The 27,762-nt window shown below is 41.3% G+C and overlaps 1 protein-coding gene across 4 annotated transcripts in view; it reads right to left on the minus strand.

Annotated features, from left to right (window-relative positions):
• The window catches only part of Pcsk5 (proprotein convertase subtilisin/kexin type 5), a 434,887-nt gene that overhangs the window by 388,167 nt on the left and 18,958 nt on the right, over positions 1 to 27,762 (minus strand). The window lies entirely within an intron of this gene.

The raw sequence follows: 27,762 nt of genomic DNA on the forward strand, positions 1-27,762 counted from the left end.
AGATCAGGAGACAGTAGGCACAGCCCTCAAGTAGAGTAGTAACTTCTAGAACAATATTTGAGCTCAGCTTCTGGGGATAAATGGTTTTATCTACTTTATCTTGTCCTTGTCCCTTAACACGATTTCATTTCCTCATTTTCATTCTTTCGCAGTTAAAACCAGTAGGTCTGCAAATGTGCCCAGCCTACTTCGATAAACAAATGAACAAAACATTCAACAACTGTATTCTTGTAGGAAAAGGGGTTGGTAAAGTGCTTGATACATAACCTGAGGACATAAGTCTGGATTCCCAGCACCAAAGTACAATTGAGGCATGCCAGTGTGTACAATCCCATTGCTTGGGAGCGGAATGCAGAGACAGGAGGATCCCTGAGACCTGCTGGCCAACTAGTCAGGTAGTCTAGCTGATCAGTGAGCTCCAAGTACACTGAGAGACACTGTCTCAAATAAGGTGGAGATGAACAGACAAGGTGACACACTAAAGGTGCTTGGCCTGGCAAGATCATCTACTGGAAATTGTTACCTAGAAGCCATATAAAGGTGAAAGAAAAGAAACAAGTCTACAAACTTTTCCTCTGGTATCTACCCACCCACTATGATACAATGCACTCCTCACCCCTACATACAATCACACATGAAACAATAATAATAAATAAATTTAAAGTGGAGAACAATCGAGGGAGGTCAATTCTGACCTCTTTGTATACCTATACATGCGCGAGTGAGCACACACCACACACACACACACTGTGCATCACCCAATGAGAATGGAACTGAACCACCCAGGCAGGGCTTGTGCCTAGAGTCTCATTTTAGCTGACACCCCAGCTGAACAGCATGTGCTCTTGAGCCTGTGTTTCCTTTTCTGGAAAATTGGATTTGGGGCTAGTTAATTTCTAAGACCACTGCAGTGTTCATATTCCATTCTTTAACAGTGACACTTTCCTTGCTTCAGGCAAATACAATAAATGTATAATTCTCTGGACGCTCACGGCTCTGCACTAAAGGAATGACCACTGTGATGATGTTGTCCAGTTGGTCCAATGTAGACCTTGGGCTTTCTTAATTAAAATGTCATTGGCTCAGGTTAACATTTTTTTTTTATAATACAAGACTGTTTTCTAAGGTCTGTCCCCTTGTTACATTCCCACCACATGTTCTGTGTCATTTTGACATTGTCTCCTTGTGGGGACTTTGTGACATTGCACTATCATTAAAACTTGAGAGAAAGCCCAAAGCCTCACATTTTTGATTCCAGTGGAACACGCCCTGATCTATAGAGATGATTCAAAAAAAATAAGTGAAATATATAACCAAGGAAGTCCCAGTGAGTCCTCCATCTCAGTGGTCCTGAGCAAGGGAAGCAGGAAGAAGTCAACAGGTCGCAGCCCCACTTCTGGGCCTGCCCAGAAGGATATCCCAAAAGGTGTTAAAATGCTGAAGCTTTAAGGGTTGCATTCAAGAGTGGCTGCATAATTTTCTAAACAAAAGTTTTAAGCTCTTTATTACACATAGCTTAGTGAAGTTCTTCTTGAGTAAACATAATAGTTTGGTGGGACGAACACATGTTCCCTGGGGAGGAACCTTGAAGAACTGACCATAAGTAGGCACAGTGCAGACATGAAGATCAGGAGTTCAAGTCAGCCTTGGGCACATGGTGAATTAATTCAAGGAGAGCTTGGGCTACATAAGACAAAAACAAAATGAAGGAATGAATCATCACCAGTGGGAAAATGTCAGTGTGTTTACTATCACAGCTTCCCTACAAAGAGACTCTGTGTTACAGGAAATGGCTGGATTCAATCCAATTATTAAGCTCCAACTGTGGATGAAATTCGTTCTGAGGACACATTCAAACCCTTTGTGGCCTTTCAAGTATAGACTGACATCCTGGTCTAAACCAGTATGTTAGGATTTCCAAACTGGATCCTCTGTCTCAACTTAAGTTGATTTTGGACTTTGGATAAACCATTTAGCCTCTCTGTGTGTTGGTTTCCTCAGTAGGAAACTGAGAAGTTCATAGGAGGTACTGTAGGCAAACATTGGTCATCAAAGTACTCAAGACTAAGATAGCTTAGGGGGAACTAAGGAGATGGTTCAGTGCAGAAAGTACTTCTCAGGAAAGCACAAGGACCTGAGTTCAAATCCCAAGGACCCACATGAAAGCAGATGCTGTAGTAGACATCTGTAATTCAAGCACCTCCACAGTGAGATGAATTATAGAGACAAGAGAACCCCCAGAAACTCCTGGGTTAGCTAGCTTGGCATACATAGCAGTACACAAGAGAACCGGCCTCAAACCAGGATTGTCTGCTAACACCCCACATGCACTGAGGCACACGTGTGTGCACACATACATGAAGTTTTGAAAAGAGAGTATTTATGGCTTGATATGGAATAATGAATGTTGGAAAAAGAGATGTCTGGCCGAGTCACCTCTTGGCATGCAGTCATTGTTGGAAGCTTATTAGCTTCCCTTCTCTCGCCTCTTCTAATTCATCTTTCATCTCTCCTTTCTTGTCAGGATTACTTCTGGCCTACGTTGTTATTAGCTCTTTACTTCCCTGCCCTCACTAGGAAAAACCCAAAGAGCCGATGACACACTGCTGTAGGTATGTAGGCAGCAAGGGTGCTTATACCAGACTGGTCAAAAGTATAAAATGAGATGGGATTTGAAGAGATTAAACTGCATCTAACCTTGGACCCCACCTTTCTATTTCTAAAGGTGCTTTTTGCAGATAGTTACCTATGAACAAACTGTCAGAGTAAACTTTGTAAATGTTCAAAACACCCAGCTGCCATCAAGAGGTCATTAATTCTATACAAATAAAAGTACTTTCAACTCTAAGATATAGTGAGTTAAGAATGAAGAATGGTATACACCCTGCCTATATATGGCCTGATTATTGCAAAGACGAAAAAAGAAGAATTTATAGTTGTACAGTATAAAGGTGTAAGAATATTTTTAAAATAAAATTCAAAAACCAAGAAGAGGGCTTTCTTTTTTTGTTTATGCTGGTAGCTTTCTTCTTATTATTTAAAAAACTCATTAAAATGTAAAAAAAAAAAGAACTAGAGATGTTTCTTTGAGAAGTGGACAAGGGTGATGTAGAAACTCACAGTTGGTACAAATTCAGAGATTAGCGTCTATGGAGTGCACAGTTACAAATGGGTGATCTATATCATAGCCAATTCTCCCAAAGCTCAGGCACCACCACAGAAGAGGGGGTAGGAAAATTCTAAGGGTCAGAGGTCAGGAAGGGCCAGAGCAAAACAGTGTCTTCCAGACGTGAAAGAACAGCTTTACTAGTGAACTCACAGTAGCTGTTGTTGCCTAAACAAGAGCTGCCCAAGATTAAGACAATCCAACGTTCCAGCATGAAGGGGAAAGGCACGCCCACGCTCCACCTCCTAGTGGGGAGTTACTGGGAAGTCAATTTCTTTAAGAGTATGGTCAACCTCCAGTGGATGGCTCCATGCATATGAAAATATGGGCAGCACAAGTTTGATCCTTGGTTTGGTATTTAAAAAACAAAAAACCAGCATACACAATTGGGAGGAATAAGGAGAGTACGGGGGATCTGGGAGGAGTTGGGGGAAGGGAGTCTGAGTGAAAATGATCAAAATACATTGTATACATGTATGAAGTTCTCAGAGAATAAAAATGTATGTATTTTTTAATTTAAAAAAATTGAAACAGCATACATACACATGCCAGCAATTTTTCCAGGGCATAGACACTCCTTAACTTGTATGTGGCTGGTTCTACTACTGAGCTGTGTAGTGGTGTGCTGTAGTTTTTTGGTTGATATCTCCCTTATTAAAAGTTGAACTTGTGTCAGGTATCTCTTTCCTCTCCTACGTATTATCAGATTTAGCTTAATCTCCAAGAGTTCTGGAAGCTAAATATCATTAGCTCTAATTGACTAACGGAGGACCATAGGGCTCGGGGCACACCCAAACACATTCTGCTGGGATTAAGTGTGATGTGCTTGGTAAATATCCACTAACATCAGGGTTCTGTCATGGAGTCTGTGAATGACCTCAAATGATGCAGTGCAGCATCCTTCTGGGGGGTCTCCCCATAACACACAGCTAAGATGCTAAACTCTACTTATGCAGCAAGTGACCAAACATGGTGCAGGTTGTACCAGCCAGACATAAAGCAAAATCAAGCATCAACCCAGCCTGTTCTTGAAGGACCTGCTCAGGACCGTAGTAGAGGTCTTGCCATCTGCTTCCTAGCTGCCTGGTACATCATAGTGACAGTGTTTTTGTTTGTTTGTTTGTTTGTTTGTTTGTTTGTGCCATAGTTGTTTTGGTGAGCTGGCAAGGAACTGCAGATGGTATAAGAGTTGTACCTGTGGTGACAAGATAGAGTAGCTTCCTAATCCCTTAGCTTTCAGGGTATGACTTTGAAAACCCAAGGGCTGCACTGAAAGCTTGACCTTGTTATTTCTACTCTTTTTGGTTGTTTATTTTGTTGTTTTTTTTTTTGTTTTTCTGAGACAGAATTTCTCTGTGTAACAGTCCTGGCTATTCTGGAAGTCACTTTGTAGACCAGGCTGGCCTTGGACTCATAGAGATCTGCCTGCCTCTGCCTCCCGAGTACTGGAATTAAAGGCTTGTACAACCACCACAGGGCTTGTCTTTACTCATTTATTAACATAAACCCCTTTCAAATTAGTGACCCATAGAATCCATTCTCTGTAGTAGGCGTCTCTGACCACTCCAAACTGGAAACACTGGAACATCTTTAAAACTAGCTATACCTTTACACAGTCAGTTCAGAGATGCCCTGTTGCATAGCTCCAGAGCCATAGGCTACTGGCAAAAACAAGCCACAAGCTCCTGAATGAGCCATTGTGTCCTCCCTGCCATCCTGTAGATGACAAGGTGCTTCTGATCGTCTCATGGAACTGTACTCTTATCCCTCAAGTACTTCTTCTTATATTAGCTGGGATGATACTTACAAATACAACCTGGATGCAAGGTTGCATCATACCCCTGCCTAAAAGTCTTTTGTGGCTTCTTTTGTTCTCAAATAATATTAGCTATACATAATGCTCTTTCATGAATTTGTTTCTAAAAGTCAATCCAAATAGGAAGATCATATTAAACACACTTACACGGGAATGACTAGGTACGCTTTAGCTAACTCATTGAATGAATATACTCAGGGCTGCAGGATCTAGCCTGGCCTCCCTCTGCAGTCTAGCATTCTCCTCATTCTCTGGATTTAAGCCGTGCTGGCCCTGTACCTTCAGTGCCATGACTCAGCCATCTCTACTGACACCTCTGCCAACAGCACCCTCACTTCCTCCATTTCCCCACCTTCAACTCCTCTTTCTCATCTTTTATGCCACTCCCCAAATGAGGTCACAGCTCCACTATATCATCTGGGAATCCTAAATGTGCCTGGAGCTTAATCCTGATTGGCACATATATCAGTCTAAGACTGGCTCCCTCGCCTGCCTGCAGGCTCCACTGAGGCTGCCATGTGTCTGTTCACAGCTCAACACATGTATAATCACAGAAGAGCCTGTGATCTAAAAATCATAGTCACTGAATTGCTAAAATCACATACAATAGAGCTCCATATGGTTTGGTCTCTAGTAGGTCTATCCAACTGAGGCTGATTGCAACAAAAATGGCTTCATTTGGCCTTAACTGGAGTTCCAGTTCTGCCAAGGTCATGTGATTGTGACAACTGTGAGCTGAGATGCTGTTGTTTGCAAAAGAGCAGCAGAAGGAACTGTGTGCATTGATCCAATTATTTTGTCTCATCCAAACAAAGCAATCCATTGCTTTCCAAGAAAAAAATACATACATATATAAGCATATTTATGTCTCATTTATTAATACAAATGTCCCTTATTGGCAAGAATTGTGTCTTTTATGTTCTTTCAATAGGACTGAGCCTGCTGAGGGCATTTAATAAACATTAAGAAGAAAAATGCTGTAACATGTTGAGAGTTATTAAAAATAGACATGAAAACAAAACAATAATATTATCTATAAGCAAGTCTCCATCCAGGTTCTTTGGGGGAAATGTAAGACAAAAGATGACTGTGTTTATGTCATGTAAGAGCAACAGGGACCAAAATAGGGAACATTACATAATTGGCACAGGGACACTGTATAAAGATGTCAGGAACAAATGAGATATGGCAAGGCCCAACCTTCCATACCACTGTGTAAAGGAAAAAGAGTAATGGCCTTGGCCCTGGACCTGCATGTTCTACAAAGCTGTAAACACTGTTTTCTGCCTGGCAACTCTGCTAAGATGAATTTCATCCTTTGTTCCTAATTCTCCCAAGCCTTTAAAAGTGTCATCTTTAGTAGTAGCCTCTCAGAATTTTCTTATAACTACACTCTCTACAACAAAGCATATTCTGGGGAAAGAGTTTTTCAAACTATTTTATAATAATAAGGCATGTATGACTGAGTATAAACTCTGTGTCTTGGTTTTTCCAGGTACAATTGCATTTGGTCAGAAAAGTATTAGTGAAGCAGAATAAATGAGTACAATTTATTTAATTGCTTAAGCTAACAGCAGATGATAAACTTCCCCATGTCCCTGACTCCTCCCATCACAGGTAAGGTACAACTAACCAAGTGGGGTGTGCTGGGCCCAACTTAAACACTGGCTTTGCTCCTGGTAAAGAGCTATGTGGCCTTCCATAGATAACTAGCCACCAATACATCCACCCCACCCATACTCACAGTGAAAACTGACACCCATACTTACCAGCCCAGAATCTCCCTGCAGAAGATTTGTATTTCTGCAGAAGGAACCCTCACCTCGCAGAAGCCTGCCCAGGCCTGATACATGTTCTGCATGCAAGAAACTGGACAGTGCCAGGCAAACCAGAGCAGGCAGCCACCCAGCTAGAAGCACCAGTACTTGATAAACCTATCATTTCTCCTGGACTACCAGTCTGCCTGGTTTTCGTTGTTACCTCTTCAGTTAACAGACTTCCCCAAATTCTGCATTTCCTTTTTGAAAAGTAATGTATTATACCTCCACCCCACAAATTAAACTCCTAGAATGGGCAAACATTGAAACAGACATTGCACAGAAGACAACAGACATATTCCAAATAAGCACACAAAAAAGATGTGAAAATGAAAATGAAAATCATAGTAACTGCACAATACCAGAATGGCTGAACAGAAAAGACCGACAATGCCAAGTTCTAATAAATCACTGAGCATCAGAATAATACATTGCCAGGAAGCATGGAAAAGAGTTCAGTATCTCTGGAAATTTTTGGAAATGTTTTTTTTTTATAAAACCTGCCTCATAATCTAGACATTTTGTTTCTAGGAATTTACGTAAAGGAAATATATTTCCAAACAAAAAATCCACATACAAATAGCCCCGGCTTATATCTTAATAACAATCACAAAGTAGAAATGGTCTAACTGCAGATTTAAAAAGGGTTAAATAAGTTATGACATACCCATTTAGCTGAAAGCTGTTCAGGTTGGGCATGGCACTACATCTATAATCCTAGCACACAGGAGATGGAGACAGAATGGTCAGGGTTCAAGGTCAGCCTTAACTACATAGCAAGTTCAAAACCAGTGTGGCCTACATGAGACACTACTGAGAAAGACAGACAAACAAGAGACACAGCAACTGGAGGGAGAAAGAAGCTAAACTGCTGAACTGATATTACTATCATAGAAGAAAACAGAAATGTCTTAGTTAATGTTTCTATTGCTGCAATAAACATCAAGACCAAAAGCAACTTGAGGGGGATGTTTTAACTTGTCTCACAGTCCATCACCAGGAGAAGCCAAGGCAGAAACTTGGGGCAGGAACCTAGAGGCAGGAACTGAAGCAGAAGACATGGAGGAATGCTTCTTTTTAGCTTGCTCCTCCTGGCTTGCTCAGTTTGTTTTCTTTGCACCCCAGGACCACCTGTCCCAGGATGCCACTGCCCACAGTGGGGTGGACCCTTCTACATCAATCATTCATCAAGAAAATAGGATTGCCTACAGGCCACTCTAATGGTAGTGTTTTCTCAAATGAGGATTTCTCCTTCAAAGATGACTCTAGCTGGTGTCAAATTGGCAAAAACTAAACTGAACGATGAATTTCAAAATACACAGCTGATGGCAGGTACACACAGTAAGCTTAATCTGGGGAATCTAGGAAGTGGATCAGGGCTGCCTCGCAGAGGAAGCTGACCTAGAGTGACCAGGAGAGGTGTGAGGAATGTCCTTGCCTTGATTCTGACGCTAATTCAACTGCTTGAATCAGCTCCTCAGAACTTTGTCCTGCCGACCAACTACCACCAGATCCAACCAGATCTTTTTCCACCACCATGTTCAGGGACATCATCTTGGTCACTTGACATTACCAATGATGGCACACAGACACACACACACAGGCACACACACACACACACACACACACACACAGTGGACTCTCCTTTGTCACTGAAGAGTACATCCTTCTCCAATCTGTCAGGACACCACTGGGATACACTTAGTCAGCACTCATCAAACCTCACACAGAAATGGCTGTACTGGGAACTGTTGTGGGATGGTCTGTATGTCAAATTGCTCTGATTGGTCAATAAATAAAACACTGATGGCCAGTGACCAGGCAGGAAGTAGGTGGGACAAGGAGAGAGGAGAATTCTGGGAAGCGGAAGGCTGAGGAGGGAGACACTGCAGCCACCGCCAGGACAAGCAGCATGTAGAGACTCTGGTAAGCCACCAGCCACGTGACAAGGTATAGATTTATAAAAATGGGTTAATTTAAGATAAAAGAACAGTTAGCAAGAAGCCTGCCACGGCCATACAGTTTATAAGTGATATAAGCGTCTGAGTGATTATTTTATAAGTGGATTGTGGGACTGCGGGGCTTGGGGAACCTGGAGAGAAGCCCTCCAGCAACAGGGAACATGTAAGCCATGCTTCAATGACCTGTGATCTTAGAAAGTTACACAGCGCTCTGTCTTCTGATTCTGACTCTCTCTTTGACATCTGCTGAACATGTTGGAAACAAGAAATTGCCACACACTAGAAGCTGTGATGTCTTCCTCTCTCCACCTGCTCAGATGCAAAAAAGAAACAGTTCCTACCAACCATCCCTTTCCCACCACTCAAAGTCTGAGACTTCCACTCCTTACACTTATTTCCAGTTCTTTTCAGCAAGTAACAGAGAGACTGGAGAGATGGCTCAGTAGTTAAGAAAGCCAACTCCTCTTCCAGAGGTCTGGGGTTTGATTCCCAGCACCCACGTGGTAGCTAACAACTGTCTGCAACTCCAGTTCCAGGGCATTTGACACCCTCCTCTGGTGTCCACGGACACCGGGCTTACACATGGTACATAGGCACACACTCAGGAAAAACACTCAGATTCATAAAATAAAGATAAATAAATCCTGAAAGGAAGAAAAAAGTGAGAGAAAGAAAGTAACAGAGGCAATGTCTAGATGTAGTATCTGCCCTTCATTAAGGTCATAGGGATGATGTTAACATAGCACTTCTCCAAAGAGGAGAATCTTCAAATAACTGTAATTGCTTACTTTCTAGTACCTTCTGCAACTCTCAAAAGAGAGCAAAAGAAAAGGCTATGATTTATTTACTCCATCACTAAGAATACTCCCAACCTCAGGGCCTTTGCACCTGTTTTTTGGGTTGGTTGGTGTGGATTAGTTTGGTGTTTTGCTTTTGTTCTTATTTTTTGTTTTGTTGTTGTTGTTTGGTTGGTTTGGTTAGTTTGGTTTGGTTTTGTCCTTATAGCTTCCAGAAATCTCTGACTTGCTTTCTCCCATTGTTCTTGGGTCCTTATTAAAATGCCACCTTCTTCCCCTACCCTCTCCCATGAAAGTCTCATGCCCTTCGACATAGCTCATATTCTGATTTATTTTCTCTTTAATATTTATTGACACCTAATACCATGCATTCTCTTCATTTGTTCCATTTATTATTTCTCTTCCCTCACTGGAGTATTTATTCACTATTAGGTTGTTCTAGTCTCTGTTAATATACCAGACATACCTAATACATGTATCAATTAAATAAGTGAACTAATGGCCCCTGGCCTTAAAGAACTAGTAACAGGGTTCCCATCTCTACTGTAGGGAATTTACCCCTGTATAGACAATTTTCATAATGCAATACCATGTGCAAACATCTGAAACGATCACTTTACCATTAAAATCTCTCTAATCACCAAAGTCTGCCTTGATATTTCTTAACTGTTTTCTTACCCCCTCAGTTAGTGACTTCTTTATGTCACTAAGCCAAAATAGTACCGAGAGCAAAGCTGCTTAATTAGCTGAAGGCACTGGGTCAGCGTGCAGGGACCCACAAAGATCCAGCGAGTCATAGTATTACAACAGAACACAGCAGTTTTTACCAGCCCTCTAGATTCAGGGCATGCCTAGAGCCATGCATGCAGTCAAGAGCCTAGCTGGGCCTGGAAAGCCTAATTCCAAACGTACTCCCTTAACTACTCAAAAAGATGTGGCAAATGACATTTTTGTAGATGAACCAAATTTCCAGCCATTTTCATGAGTGCATGTGAAACAGTCTCCGCAGGATATGCTCAGACATCTGGTCTCTATTCTGTAGCACTGTTTTGAGGCAGTCACAACTGGCAAAAGTGTGAATACTCTCAGCAGGTTTTGAAGGATATAGCCTAGCCCCGCTTGCAATAGAAGAGTGTTTGATGATGAAGCAAGAGAATGCCCTGCAAGTGTGGCCACTGGCCCCAAAACCACCAATGCCAGCCAGCAGGCCTTCCTTACCAGAACAAGCTGAAATCTCCTTAACTGTGAGCCAAAATAAATCCCATTCTCTTTAGTTTGCTTTAAGTCACGAATTTGGTTCCAGCAAGGAGAAAAGTAAGTGATAAACTAAGAGTTATGCAGAAACCAGGCACAGCAGTGCATGCTTTTAATCCCAGCACTTGGGGGGCAGAAGCAGGTGGGTCTCTGTGAGTTTGAGGCCAGCTTGATCTACACAGTGAATTCCAGGTCAACCAGAACTACACAGTGAGATCTTATCTTTATAAAACTGAAACAAAACAAACAAACAACAACAAAAAGAGAGTTACATGGGGACGTGTGTTCTGAGAACAGTTTGAGAAGATACAAAGAAAAAGTGTTGCTAATTGTTTCCTAGAACCTGGGAGAATTTCTTGTAGTCCATGGGGGCAAGAGAGCTGGCACCTGCCCATCTCTACTGCTGTCCCCAGGAAGCTAGATGGTATCTTGAACGGACTATGATGCTCTAGACACAGTCTAACTTAGGCAAATATGGCATCCTGGTACCCAGTTCACAGATGCCAATACACTCCACAACAACACACAAATACCTTTCCTTGACTTTTATTTCAAGTCTACTGTTCAAATTTCTCTTGTGATTTCTTCCTCAGTTCCTTCAGGCTGAGGCTGAGCATTTGAGCTCTTCAGAGAATGACATTAGAGCAAATAAATTCAGAGCTGTACCATTACAGTATTTTTTTTTAAACTCAGGATGCTCAAGGGAAGATGTGCACTCCCGATGATTTCAGATATCTAATCTCTCTCTAAAATAAGCAGGTATAGTAGGCTGTATAACAGGTCTCCAAAGCATCTATGTCTTAATCCTTGGGACCTGGAGAAAGATGCCTAATAGGATAAGAGGACTTAATATATATAATTAAGCTATAAATCTTGAGGTGGGAGAATTTTTTTCTGGGATCTCTGGCAGCTTACCACTATCACAAAAATCTTTATAAAGGAAAAGAAGCCAGGCCATGCCTATAATCCCAGTACTTGAGAGGTGGAGGCAGGAGATCCAAAGGTTAAAAGTTATCTTGAGCTACACAAATCTGATGCTGGCTTGAGGTTATGTGAGATCCTGTCTCAAAACAGCACAAAAGAGGGGGACGGGCAGCAATGTAGTTAGAGAAGGAATGTGACAAAGAAATTAAAGTCAGGGAGAAAAAGAGAATGCCTAAATGACAAAAGAAGTCTGAAAATTTGAACTGTGTAGACAGTGGAAGGATCCTCAAGCCCAGAGATAAAGGGACCCTGAGAAGCTAGAAAGGCATGGAAGAGCAGTCTCATCTGAAACTTCTAGAAGGAATACATGTCCCCTGACACCTGATTGCGGTTAGAACTTCTGTCCTGCAAGATAGTAATAACATTATATTGTTCAAACCCGCTAAGTATTGGCAATTTGCTATGGCAATAACAGAAAGCCTCTTACATGCCCATAGATAGAAAAGTAGCCCAAGCAGATAACTTACTTAGATGTGGTCCTTTTTGTTCTTTATAGCTTTCAGGACTCCCTGGGTACTCACTTATCAATTTCTAAGTAGTTGTGACAATACAATTATGAGCTTAATGATGGCCAGGTGTTTTGTTCTGAGCTTTAACATCATCTTGTTTAATCTCCAAATAAACAGAATCCCAAACAGACTAGTAAATGGGCTTTTCATTTTCCTTAGTTCAGGGTGGCCTCAAACTCTCTCTGTAGCTTGAGAATGACACTGAACTTCTGATCGTCCTGCCTGCTGAGATTATGAGCCCAGTTTATGCAGTGTTGGGAATCAAACCCAAAGCATCCTGTATGGGAGGTAAGTACTCTACCAAATGTGCTACAACCCAGCTCCTGTGAATGATGCAAAGCCATCACACAATAAAAGATGTTGGGACGGCTGGTAATTACTGAATACTGTATCTACCTTCTCCTTCTCCAGAGCCCAGCAATGGAAAAGAACTGTTCTAATGTCATGGACAATGAAATTGAGCTTAAGCCAAGGAGAGATTGAGTCACATGCCCAAAGTAGAAAGTATGTATCTATGCAAGAATTTGAATATCATGTCAATCCGACTTCAAAAATCTAAGTATTTCCTAACCAGAGCACTTTGATTTTTTTTTAAATACCCAGGGTCACAAAATCCCTACATATCTAAAAGATGGCCTTGAACTTCTGCCTCCACCTCCCAAAAACTGGGGTTACAGTGAGCACAACCACACCCAGTTTACAAGGTGCTGGAGATCAAATCCAGAACTCTGTGCATGCTAGGCAAACACTCTACTGAGTTACATGCTAAGTCCTAGCATTCTGATTGTATCTGACAGTTATTCACAGGGTTTTGCAAAACTGTGCCCATCTCCATAGGCACACTCATCCCATCCCAGTTCCTTTTACCCTCACCAGCATGAGGTTTCATTATTTTGTCCCCAAGCTGCCCATAGGAAGAATCTAAGCCCTCATAGTCCATCTTGAAAGCAGGTTAATAAATATAAACATCATGTCTGTACACGCAAGAAATACATAACAATTCTCACTGGGGAAACCAAAACAAGTAGAAGCAACCCAAGTTCAAGTGAGCAGTGTACAGTTTGTTCTACTATACACAAATTTTGCCCCAAAACAAAGCACAGAATCTTAGAGCTGGGAAAGTCCTTACTTAGTGGCCCAGTTTGCTTTACATTGCTATGATAAATACTATGACCAAAACCAACTTAGGATGGAAAGGGTTTATTTCATCTTACAATTCCAGGTCACACTCCTGGAATCACAGAGGGAAGTCAGGGCAGGAACGCAAGGAACCTGAGGTCAGGAAGTAAAGCAAAGACTGTGGAGGAACACTGCTTACTGGCTTGCTTTCCATGGCTCACTCAGTCACCTTCTATGCAAGCCAGAACCATCTGCCCAGAGATGGCACCATCCACAATGGGCTAGGCCCTCCAACGTCAATCATTAATCAAGAAGATCCTCTACAGACATACTCATAGGCCAGTCTGATGGAGGCAATTCTCCAATTGAGGTTCCTTCTTCCCGGGTGACTCTAGCTTGTGTCAAATTGACCAAGATTAAGCAGCACCACAGTTGTCTGGTCTGATTTTCCATCCCACACACAAGAGCACACTCTTCATAACCTACAAGGTACTATATTTTCTGGGGAAGTTTAATTTTTAGAAAGTTATTCCCAGTAACCACCATAAATCTACTTGTTTAAGTCAAGAACCACAGAGCACTCTCTATTTCTTCAGCTAGACAGTTAGCACAGCTTACTGGATCTTTCCTGTTCCCAGCCTAACATCCAAGTTTCTCCATTTGCCTTGTGTAATAAGCCTTTGCAGGTTGCTTCTTCCAGAAGAGCCAACATCTGGGATGTCACTACAGAAAGCTTGGAGTCTAGAACATAACACATGTCAACTCTAACACTGTGGAGCCAGGATGGAGTCAATGACACCATAACCTCCCTTGGCCAATATTTCTGGCAAGATGGTTTAAAACTGAGTATTTTTAGCAGAGTGGACCAGACAGTCTACATAAATGCTTTTAAACTTGGTTCTTCACCATTCTATATTATAATTTCCTAGAAGTAAATGATAGAAATTTGCATTTATTTGGAATGCTGTTTCACTTTCTATACTCCACACAATTACAGCCTGTCTAGACATTCATTTATTTATTGAGTGTTACTACATGCCAAGCACAGATCCCAAGACACCACAGACTGAGGGAGTCATGTAGAAGCCCTGCCAGTGTGGAGAGAACTTTGACGGGCTTCTATCAACCCCACTGTCAGCTCCAAGTCTGAAATTTATGTCTTTACTACCAAACTGGAATATTTCACCCAAGACAGCTCAAATAAATTTTCATACTTGTACAATGAAGAGGAATGAGTTCAACATTCAACTTCCAATATGTTTGTAACAGTTATTTAGGAATGAACTGGAAATGACCTCTCATTCATTTTCTGCAATATGATTTTCTCTAAAATGAATAATTGTGGTCTTAATATAAAGTAATCTCCAATTACATTCTTCTGAAAAGATCATTTAATAATACTATATTTAGTCAGCATTTTTTTAAATTTAAGACTGTTTTTAGGGGGTCTAGAGATGGCTTGGTGCTTAAGGGAGCTTACTGCTCTTCCAGTCGACCTGAGTCTAGTTCCCTACACCCACACCAAATGACTCACAACCACCTGTAACTCCACCTCCAGGGGACTGTACACCCTCTTCCTGCTCCCAAGGCATATGCAGTCAGACTTACACACACACACACACACACACACAGAGAGAGAGAGAGAGAGAGAGAGAGAGAGAGAGACAGAGACAGAGACAGACTGAGAGACAGGGACAGAGAGACAGGGACAGAGACAGAAACACAGACACAGAGGCAGAGGAACTCTGACTGAGACTTACTCAAGACAGAGAGAGGCCAGGAAATCAGCACACAGTCTAAACTGGTCTATACTGGTATTAATGATCAACGTAGAAATTGGAAACACATACACATGAAAACAAACAGAAATAGTACATAGTTTGACAGGTAGAAATATTGCCAGAGTTAGCCTCTATTACAGTACATTTGTCTTTAAGACTAGTAATTCTCAACTCTGTCTCTCCATTAGTACACTATGTGGACATAAACAAAAAACTCACTAATATCAAGTCTCTGGACATGAACAATTTGAATTAAGGGCAGATTTCTTGCAAAAAAGCTTACTCGTGGGCCAGTGAGATGGCTCAGCGGGTGAAGGCACTTGCTGTAAAGCCTGATGACATTGATGACATGAGCTCAGCCCCCAGGACCCACATGGTAGAAGGGGAGAATGCACTCTCCCAAGCTGTATGTAAGTTTGGGTGCTATGGGATGTTCTCTACGTTGTAATGTATTGCTATGATTGATTGATAAATAAAATGCTGATTGGCCAGTAGCTAGGCAGGAAGTATAGGATGGGCAAGACAAAGAGAGAGGAGAATTCTGGGGAGTGGAAGGCTGAGGCAGAGAGATGCTGCCAACTGCTGCCATGAGAAGATGTTAAGATACCTGTAAGTCACGAGCTGCGTGGCAACTTACAGATTAATAGAAATGGGTTCATTTACGATGTTAGATCTAGATAGCAAGAAGCCTGAGCCATTAGGCTGAACAGTTTAAATAATATAAGCGTCTGTGTGTTTATTTGAGTCAGAGTGGTTGCTGGCCCAGTCAGGACTGGAGATAGCTCCAGCTACACTTGGGGGCTGGAACTCCGGGTGGCAGGCTTGCATGGCAAATGCCTTTGCCCACTGGGCTTTCTTACCGGCCAACTACAATACTTTCAATAAAACATTTTCTCCATAAATGGGAAGACTGGACTGAGCATGTAATAGCTGTGAGAGTTTAAAGTATGATAGACTGAAGTGTGAGGCTCAATGGGGCAGCTGATGACCCTGCAGCACCCGGTCACCTCTATTTAATAAACCTGTTAGGAGAAGCCCCTTTCCGGTAAAGCTGTTCAGAGGTGCTTATGTGTCTTTTCTGGGTCCTTCCTGGGAACAGGTAGAATTGGTACTTCACAGGGGTGACCCCCTAGGGGAGGTCAGGACCAGAGCAGAGCAGCAATGCAGGTGCAGTGGTAGGAGAGGGTAGGAGTTAGTGTCATCTGAGAAGCGCCTATGTGCACAGCTCCCAGGGCCCAGCCAGTGGAAGCAGCCCTGGCCTTTTGTATTAATTCAAGGTGTCACAGATACAGAACTATTGGGACAGAACAAAGTACACTGCAAAATGGCAACAGCAAATAATGGTGAGGGTGTCATGGGAGCAGGGCACTGCCGCTGCCCCTGAGGACACCTAGGAAACTTCAAGGCAGCTTTTATGAAACTAAATCTTCATGTACCATGTAAGTCCTAAAAATCTTTCTTCTAAGTACTGCCCCAGAAAAATAAATTAAAAATTGCAGTCATTCAAAACATTGTCATAAATGGTATAACATTTTCAGCCATAATCACCAAAACTTAGCCATACCCAATGCCTTCAAGCTTTGGTGGATAAGTAAATTAGTACCTCCATAAAATGGACATTACTAGTCAGTGAAGAGAAGCCACTACCTGTGGCTCATCAGGAATGAGTCTGGGAGGCAGAAAAAGCCAAACTCACATAGGACTGCACATGTATTATTCTACTGATAGGACCGAATTTTTTAAACAAGCCTTATGTTTTCATTCATTAATTTCAAAATATCAGGTTTTAAGTTATAGTCTCTGGTCCGTTTTGAATTCCTTTTGTTCAAATGAGAGGTGTGGATCTAATTTCATTCTTCTGCAGGTAGATATCAGTTTTAACAGCACCATTTTTTTAAATTGGGTGTTTTTTTTTTCAGTGCATGTTTTTGAGACATTTATCAAATATTATGTAGCCATAACTGTATGGGTTTATTTTTAGAGCATTTATTGTGTTTCAGTGGTCTATATGTCTATTTGTGTGCTTATATCATGGTGTCTTTGTCATTATGGTTCTGTAATATAGTGTCTTTGTCACTATGGCTCTGTAATATAATTTGAAGTCAAATACTATGATATTTGCAGCAGTGTTCTTTCTGCTTAGAATCGCTTTGGCTATTTGTGATCTTTTAGGAATTAAAGGTTTGGCTTTTATAGTTCTATAAAGAATGTTATTGGAATTTTAACTGGGGTTGCATTGAATCTGGGCACATACCCAAAGTACTCTAAATCTTACTACAGAGATACTTGTATATCCTTGTTTATTGATATTATGTTTACAAGAGCATGGAAAGAGAGTCAGCCTATATGTCCATCAACAGAGGAATGGATAATAAAAGTAATATATATATATGTACATATATGTATATATATATACATACATACATAAAATGGAATTTTATTTAGCCATAAAGAAAAATGAAATTATAAAATTTAATGGAAAATGGATCTGGAAATTATTAAGTAAAGTAGCACAGACTAGAAAAACCAAAACAGCATCTTCACTTGCATATACAAATACCAGCTCTTAATTTTTACAAGTATGTATATGTGGATATGAGGGTATGTCGAGGTCATGAAGCTAGGAAGGTGTCTTAGTTACAGTTACTACTGCTGTGATGAAACACCATGACTAAAAGCAACCTGGGGAGGAAAGGGTTTCTTTTACTCATAGTTCATTATCAAAAGAAGTGAGGGCAGGACCTCAAACAGGGCAAGAATCTGGAGGCAGGAGCAGATGCAGAGGCCATGGAGGGGTGCTGCTTACTGGCTTGCTCCCCATGTCTTGCTTAGCTTGCTTTCTTATAGAACCCAGGACCACCAACCCAGTCAGTCACTAACTGAGAAAATGCCCTATAGGTCTGCCTACAGCCCAGTCTTCTAGATGCATTTTCTCAATGAGGCTCCTTCCTCTCTGATGACTCTATCTTGTAACAAGTTGACATAAAACTAGTCAGTACAAAAAGGGACCATGAAAGTGGGAAAAATAGGTTTTGAGGACGTGGGAGAGGGTAAACAGAACATGACATAAAAGCCAAAAGGGAACTACTGGGGATGGAAGAGTACAAAAGAGAGCAGTGGGTGGGGAAAGATGAGAAGGCGGGTCGGTAAATACAAACTATTCATGAAATAAAAAACCCTAATGAATCTATTCTTTTGTATAATTAATAAACAAATGAAAAACAGACCATTCCTCCTCTATTCTCACACTCATCACACAACCTCTGTGGCTCAACATGTGTAGGGCACTCTCCCACAGCAAGTGAGCAAATAATTTTGCAGCAGCCACCAGCTGGGGGCCTCCTGATTGAATGACAGTCTAGCACTACTGAACTGGAGGGAGCATGAGATCCAACAGAATCAGGGTTTAGCCCCCAAGACTGTCCTGCTCCAAACTTCAGGGGCCAGTCCCAAGACCTAATCGACTGACAAACTGGGTTCCCCCAATTTCCTTCTCAGCACTTATTAAACTGCTACAGCAGCTCTCAGAATTCAAGGGAACTGAGTTTACTAGTTTATGATGAGGGACGTAGATGGAGAGATGCAAGGTGGAGCTAAGTGGAAGCCTCATGAAGTGCTTGTGCTCTGTGGGAGCACCACCCTCTAGGAACACACACGCACTCCACTATCTGGAAGCTCTAGGAGCCCTGTCCTATTGGGTTTTATGCAGATTTTATTGCATCATCATGACTGAAGTCTGAACAACCATGTAGATATATGATTGGATAAAGGGGTATAATCAAATGCTGACAGGCAAAGGGGGAAACCTAGAAGGCCTTCTGTTCAGATTCTACGGGGATTCTCTGCAACATTTATTCCCCAAGGCATGGGATAGACCCACTTGGAAATAGGAGTCTTACTATCAGACTGGCCTGGAGTTTCCTTACAGTCAGCTCTGAGACAGGAGTGCAGAGAAGATTATGGTCTGCCTTGTGATTTCTATGGCCTGCACTGGGGAGGAAGTTCCTAGTCCTAAGGATATGAGAAAAAAAAACAAGGATATGCATCTGACCATGCAAGTATCCTTTGAAAGGCAAAATAGACCAGAAAACAGGTTAACAGATGCACCCAGTACAAGAGGCTGACTGCGAGGTAGCACTGGGAAAATTTCTAAGCTACTTCTCTCTATCTCTATCATGGTGGTGGTTACACCACTACAGGCCCTTGTCAACATCCATCACATTATGCAAGAGTATTCCATGCAAATGATCCTTCAGTAAATTTGATATTTTTACAGAAACTCCGTGGGGAAAACCCCCACTTTTAGAGGGAGCTGGTTGATACTGCGATGCAGATGCAAATAGCAGAAAGTGAAGTTGTTTGCTTAAATTTCATGATATCATCAAATCAGTCGAAAAGCTTTCCTACAGCCATTGGCAGCCTCTTCAGCATCGAATCTACACCATTCAAACAACAGCCTTGAGAATCATGTGCAGCATGTAAAGCGCCCCATTTTGTGGAATGAAGTAAATATTTCAACAACTCTCGGTAAAATACTGCTCTCCTCACAGCAAAATGTGACTGATTATGCAACATGATGAGAACGGGAAAAAAGGAAATGGCTGGTAATTCTGGGAGAAAAGAGAAAAGATGAGAAGACTCCTAAGAGCCATTGGCTATATACCTAACATAACTGTCTTGAAAACAAGGAAAAGTCTGTAAGGCAGGGAGTGGCAGGGACAACGGCCCCATGCCAGCAGCACTCATACCCACGGGCTTGGCAGAAATGCATACATGCCCCCCTCCCCTCCCCAGTCAACCTGGGCTCAGCCAGCTCCAGTCAAGAAATAAGGAAGGGGCACCAATGAGAGAGTGACTGTGCAACTTTCACAACAAAAGGCAAGCAGTGTTGGCTAGCATGGCCTGTGCAGGCAAATGTACATATGTGCTTCACGTTTGCCCATTTCTACCTTTAAAAAAATGTGAGTATGTATAATGTGTATGTATACAGTATGTACATGTATGTGATTGTATACGTTTCTACAGTATATGACTTCGGGTGCAAACATGTCACGGCACATGTATGGCAGTAAGAGAACAATCTTGATGCTGGTCCTACCTTTGCCTTGTTGGAGGCTAAGTCTCTCCTTGATCCCCACTGCCTACGTGAGGCTGGCGAGCTGGTGAGCTTTTGGAGCTTTCTCCCCTTCCCATCTGGCTGTAAGGACTCTTGGATCACAGATGCTCTATGTGGGTTCTAGAGATGCACATTCAAGTCTGCACACTTGTACATCATTTTACACGCTGAGACATCGCCCTATTTCCTCCTCACCCCACCTTTATTAACCTCTGACTTTATTCGATTCTAATATTACCACCCCAATCTACATTTTAAATAAAATTCAATTGTAGCATGAGTTTGATCCAAGTTCAACTCTGGGAGACAATTGAAAACATTACTAATGTTAACAGTAACCATAAAGTCAGGAGGTAGTGGTATACGCCTTTAATCCCAGCACTCAGGTGGTAGAGGCTGGGGATCTCTGAGTTCATGGCCAGCCTGAGTGAGTGCCATGACAGCCAGGGCTACACAAAGAATCCCTGTCTTGAAAAACCAAAAACCAAACAAACAAACAAATAAACTACCACAAAGCATAGTTGTCCGTGAACAGGTATCTTGATGAAAATTCAGTTCACTGGATCAACACAAGAGCAAAGCGTCGGAGCTGGAAATCCACACGTGCTGCGCACAGGCCTCACTGAAAGTGTGAAAGTGTAAAGTTGCCTTCCCATGGCCATCAGACCCTCCATAAGAACTGCACTGTGGCCTCTACTTCTCAATTTTAAATTTTTCAACAAGTCCCTCAAACCATAAAATTCAGAACATATTTTCCTTCCTCTTTCAAGTAAAACATGTTGATCTCTTCAGGGGTACCGTTTAGTAGAGAAATGTTTTCCATCAAATCTAATAAGAGTTCATCAAGCCCGAGGCCTTACCTGCATTGAATTAGCACTGTCTCTTTGGATCCCTGTTTCACAGGAGCCGTGGAATATGAATTCCTAATTCTACACAGGTGGAATAATCAATCTACTCTTATAATCGACCACATCGATTCCATCTGATGCTATTTATCATGATTCTTCGGGGAATATAGGTTTTAAAAACTGATTTTGAACATCCATTTAGGTGTAATATTAGCAAGAGAGATCTTTTGGTACCCCAGGTCTGTACACACTTGCTCCTCCAAATTCTTCAAAATGCCAAATGTTTGGGGTCACTTCTTCCAGCACCATTTACAACTGGTCACTTTAAGAATCCTGCCACTAAGCCAAGCATGGTAGCAAAGGCCTATAACCTTAGTACTGGGAAGGCAGGAAAATGGTGTCAGTTCAAGCCCAGCCACAGATACATAGTGAGACCCTATTTCAAGAAGATAAAATCATTAGCCACCCCATCAACAGGACAAATAACACATTGGGCCATGTGTATTCTTCTTTCTAACTATCCTATCATATTTAACAGCAATATGAACTACCTGTCTTTCAAGTGCTCTCTCATACTTGTTTTATGTAAGATGATGTCAGATGGCTGGGAATTTCACTTAGCATTAGAAAACACTATCAGCATGTAGAAGATTCATGCATTCTATTTCCAGCACTGAAAAAAATTAAATAAACACGATAAAAAAATGAATCTTAAAAAACGGTATCACACCTAAAATTTGCTTACTTTCTGCTTTTATGAAATGACCAAAATTGCTTTTACTTGGCTTAAGAGAGGCTACCAGCTCTCCTCCCATTTGTCTTCAGATCATTACCTCCTAATACCCTCACTTTCCCTCACCCCCCACTCAGCCGCACAGGTCTCCTCCTCAGCCTCTGGGCCTGTGTTCTAGCTACTTCACTCACCAGGCAGTCCCTGTGCTTCAGGCTCTCACTTCCTTCTCAGAGTTTAGACCTTGCCTCAAAACTCATTTCCTCAGAAGCCAAAGTCCTTTCTCATCTCCCAAGTGGCCTTTCTAGACTGCTTTCCCTGCTCAAACTGTTTGTCTCCTTAAGAGAATGCTGGTCTACTGGCAGCATCTACTCCACAGCCCATGACACAGTGGTTACCCCAAATAAACTTACCACTCAGTCAGTGAGGGGAAAGAGACAGGGAAAGGATTAGTGTCTCCACTGCCCACACAATAGAATTGATGCCCACTACATTTTCTCACTGACCTACATTTACAATAGGAGCAACTATAGCAACAAAATGTTTCTGACACCACACTCAGTGCTTTTTTCAATACTTTAAGCAAAGACTAAAGAATATTGGAGCTCCTGCTTTGAGTCACATTCCAGCTTTTCCTGAAGGTTCGATTTCAACCTGATTAATTTCAGGATGATCTTATCTCAGTAATTCCTATGCCTGGATCAAGTGCCCAGCTTCTATTTACTTATTTATTATTTTCTTAACATAAAATGTCCATTGACCTTTTATCTCAGCAGCTTGCTTGGCCATGAATATATATTAAATACATAAAAAGAGACCTTAAAGAACCATTATGCCACTAAGCAAATGTTTGCATCTATCTATAAGAAAGTCAGAAGTGATGTTTAAGAAAATGCATTTGGCCTTGTAGATTGAGTTTTAAGTATCTCTCTTCTATCATTCCTAAGTACTTACTGTTGACATAAAAGATAAACTCAATACAGTGTTTTACCAAAAGAATCATTGCAATGTTTACACATTTTTGCAGTTAACTGAAGACATATGCTTATCTAGACAAATACCTCATATCTAGATAAATGGAGAAAAAGTAAGTTCATTTAGGCTGCTATCTGAGGCTTCCACGGGATTGGAGATTAATCCATGTACTGTGTTAATGTTCAAAACACTGGATATTGCTGAATTGCATGTCCAGTGTAGATGGAAGGAATTCAAAGGAAGAACAGAACTTCCACCCTCAGCTGTAACATGCCAAAGTTCTGTAACTAAATTGTGAAACAGATTTAAAGCCCCAATAAACTACAGTGATAAAGACCTGGGGTGGAGAATGGTTCCTGCAGCTATGAGCACTTACTCCCATTTCAAATGTCTCATGTTAAACTGAATTTCTACAGTGACTACATTAGCTCTAGTGCTGCTGCCTCTAGCCTGCTACTTTAGTGGCTGCCTTAGAGAACTATAAAGAGAACTTCTACTGCTCACTATGATGGATGCAGTCCCGTATCTTTCTATCAGTTGCACAAACCACAAGACCATCCCAAGTATTTCAACTTGTGGACCTTAAGTCTGCAGTCACAAGTAAAAGCACCTCATGATAGTACAGTCATATTCCCTACATCCAAAAGAAAAGATGACATCTGCCTCCACAAAAATGAGCCTTCTGACTTTCCCTAGAAAGAGGTCCAAGGGACCTAGCAAGATGGGCATGCCCTTAAGCATTTGATCAGTTTCTTAGCTTATTACTGCACAGTTATCAGGGGAGAGTTGTGAACTATCCTTTAACCATGTTCCTCTACCAAAGTGAGGAAAAATTATCCTATTTTAGCAGTCAAATGAAAGGGAGGAAAGAGTTAGATTTTCACGGACCTAGGAAACAGTACTACCTCCAAAATGGAGATGCTTGCCAGAATGCCTTAGACCTACAGTGCAAGCCTGCAGACCGCACTCCTCATACCTAGAACATGTCAAACTCCTAAAGAAAGAAAAGCCATTCAAAATACAAAGTTAACAATGGGGATTCTTTTCTTTAATTATTTTTAGTTATTTATTATGATTGTGTGTCTGATGTGTGTGAGTTCACATGTGGATGATTTTTATTTGTTTATTATTATGTGTTTATGATGTTTGTGATCTCCCATGTGAAAGTCACAGGAGAGCCTTTCAGGAGCTGGTCTTTCCTTCTGCCCAGAGTTCCAGACTTTGGACTAGGACAATAGGCTCACCCGATGGGTGCTTTTTACCTGCTGCGCCATTTTGTCAGAATGTAAGTATGCAGCCAACAAAGGACCAAGACAGTCAGAGAAGCTTCTCAACACTTTTATTTGTCATTCTTTGAGTTTTGTTGTTGTTCCATTTTGTTGTGCTTTAAGACAGTAGGCCAGGCACTGTCAGCTTATCACACAGCTGAGGATGACTTTGAACTTCTGCTTTTCCTGTCCCTACTTCCCATGCATTGGGATTGCAGAGCAACTTGAACATTTTTAATAAGGCATGCTCAGCATTTGCTTTTATAATCAGCACTTAGAATATGCTATAGCTCAAGTCTGCTAAATACCTGGGCAGTGAACCATTTATATGCCCTTTTTAGGTTCCGGTTTCTACATTCTAGAATATAAGTCTAAGTCAGTGGTTCTCAATCTGTGGGTCTTGACCCCTTTGGCAAACCTCTAAATCTCTAAAAAATATTTACATTACCATTCATAACAGTAGCAAAGTTACAGTTATGAAGTAGCAATGAAAATAATTTTATGGTTGGGGGGGTAACCACAACATGAGAACCTAAAGGGCTGCAGCATTAGGAAGGTTAAGGACCACTGGTCTACATGATATTATTTCTCTCAACTATAAAAAAAAACAGAAGAGTCTAACTACCTAAGGGTATTTGTATTTTATGAGAATAACACCAGGGCTCTTCCAAAGTTAGAGACTACTGAAAGAAACTTATTTCAAGACAAACGAATTACTGTTAATTAAAACACATATACACACTTTCTTCCTAATAGTACAAAACAACCATTTCTATTGTGGTGGAATGGGGGCAAAAGGCAATGCCTTATTGGAATCACTGGATCCAGCAATATTCAAGTAATAAATTTTATGGTACTTGGTCATGCTCACATCTCAGAGCCCTTTATGATAACATTCAAGTCAATCCATCTGATTGAGTTAATAATTAGTTTAAATATATTACAAATCAGTGTTGCACATAAATCATTCCTGGTACATGATGATACAGGCGACTGTGACACACTTTGCTGATAATATGTTGCAATTCCAATTATTTACTGCTCTAATTTGATTTTACCACCCTAATTAAAAATATGAAAAAAAGAAAAACTCATTTAAAAGGAAACCGGGTATGCCAGCTCATACCTGTAATCCCAACACGCAGTAGACTAAGGGAGAAGGACAACCAGGGGTTTGAAGTTAGCCTGGGGTAAAGAGTGAACCAATCCTAAATCAGCTTGAGGTGGAGAAGAGACCGTCTCAAAAAAACAAGCAAGCAACAAATCAGGATTCTTAAATAAGGTCTACTTTTGCAAACTAGATTTAAACATGAAGAAAGTTGTCTCCGAGGAATCAGAAAGCTCCGGGCAAGATTCATGAGAGGTTCAGTCAGATCTCAGGTGACTTCTGCTATTTTGAGGCTTCTGGTATGTTACAAAATAAATAAAGTCAAAAAAACAAAAAAAGCCACGAATGCTTAAATGTAACACCAAAATATAGCCGTGCTAAAGAGATGTCACCTAGCCCTCCCATAAAATGAAGGGCCAGATGTTTTTAAAGAGGTGAAGATGGAGCCCCAATCTGAGATGCACAGTGTAGACTATTTCCTATTGAGACACACAAGATCAGAATTCTCAAATGCATGCTGTATTCCAACAGAGCCAGGACACAAAACCATCTACACGCTCATTGGGAGATAACAGAAATAGGCAATTGATTTTCGAGGCTGTTTCCAGGGTCCTATCCTGGGTAAGACTCTGAAGTATTCTTAGCGAGTTGGTGTATGGATGGGGCCACTCAGAACCAATAACAGGAAAGTATAAATATGTGATACAAAACATCACCAGGTACTTACTCACGATCTTTCATTTGCAGATCTTCCCCCCCAAATCAAATACAAAAGATAGTAATTAGGCAACAACCAGACTATCTCAACACAAAATGTAATAGAGTTGGAAATAAGCTAATGATTCATGAGTTTGGATGGTAAGAAAAGGGACCAGAGTGGATGAGTGGATAGATGGAGGGAATGGGGTAGCAGCACACTGTTTCTTAGCATGACTTATAAATCATGCTCCTCTTCCCACTGAGGTAGTTCAAAGACCCCTGGTGAACGCCTGAGAGAACAGATGGTCCAACTGTGTATACACTATGGTTTCCTATAACACATACTTACAATAAAGTTCTATTTACAAATTAGGCACAGTAAGAATTTTTTAAAATTAATAATAATAAAATAGAATGCTTAACATATTATAGTAAGTTCTTTAAAATTCATGAAATTTTTTACTACTGAAATTTTCCACTTAATATATTTAGAGCAAGGTTGACCAAGGAATAACTGAGGCATCAGAAAGCAAAACCATAGATAAGAGGGGCAGCTGCAGGAGGAGCCCACCAAGGCCAGCTCAGAAGGTATCTTTGAAAGCACAAGGTATTTGAAATGTAGAGCCAGGACTGACAGCCACTGGGACACTGGAGCAAGGACCAGGGTGGGAAAGGGCTAAGTGAGAAGACATCCAGTCACCCAGACTTGAATGAATGCAAGGAGGCTGAGCAGGTATGTTCTGGAACAAACCTAGCAGAAAACTGAGAAGAGCAGGAATCCAGAGCTAGGTCCTGTTGTTTGTTGCTCACAACAAAGAAAAGCAAAAATGCTCTGTGGATAAAAAAGATATCCCAATGATGGGAGCTATCACAAACAAAAATCCAGTGTTCTTGACACTACACTGTGTGAGAATGCCACCCTTTATATTACATGTCTGCATTTAAATATTCTAAACAAGGACCTACTGAGAGCATCCTAAGGAGCACCCTCCCCCCTCAGAGAAAATCCCAGGACCACTCCCAGCAGCAACAGTGCTACAGCTGAGAGCTTATTAGAAATGTTAATCTCTGAGCACATCTCAGATCTACTAAATCAGAATCAAATAGCTCAGCATAACTAAAATGCACTAAAATGGGAGAAACAGCACTTGCAGGATGGGGTGTGCCCTACCTCCCAACTCAACTGCTTGACCCCTCAACGTCATCTTCTACCACACCTGTGCTCATTCAGGATCATTGGGCTTCTCAAAATCCATCTAAGATAACTCTCTGGCTCATGACCTTCATTTCAGGTCTATATCCCCTCACCTTGTTTAAATTTTTCTTTACTCACCTTCTGTGATAGTTTGAATAAAAATGGCCCCACAGGCTCATTGGAAGTGGCATTATTTTAAAGGGTTAGAATTTGTGGCCTTGTTAGAGTGGGTGTAACCTTATTAAAGGAAGTGTATCACTAGGAGTGAGCTTCGAGGTCTCAAATGCTCAAGCAAGGCCCAGTGTCACTCTCTCTTCCTGCCAACCTGGATGTAGAAATCCTGCCTTGCCTGTGTGCCTTCATGCTTCCCACCATAATAGTAACAGACTAAACCTCTGAAACAGTAAGCCAGCCCCAATTAAATACTTTCCTTTATAAGAGTTGCCATAGTCACAGTGTCTCATCACAGCAATAAAACCCTAAGACACCTTCCCCATGAAGATTTCCTTCATCAACCACTGGCAAGTGAGTAGTTTTTTCAGATATTCCCCTTTCTTGGCCTTTGATTTATTTTCTCCCTTCTCTGATGAGTTTGCCTCTTCTTTCCTTCCTTCCTCCC

This window comes from Peromyscus maniculatus, chromosome 1 (assembly GCF_049852395.1).
Source record: "Peromyscus maniculatus bairdii isolate BWxNUB_F1_BW_parent chromosome 1, HU_Pman_BW_mat_3.1, whole genome shotgun sequence".
Taxonomy (NCBI): domain Eukaryota; kingdom Metazoa; phylum Chordata; class Mammalia; order Rodentia; family Cricetidae; genus Peromyscus; species Peromyscus maniculatus.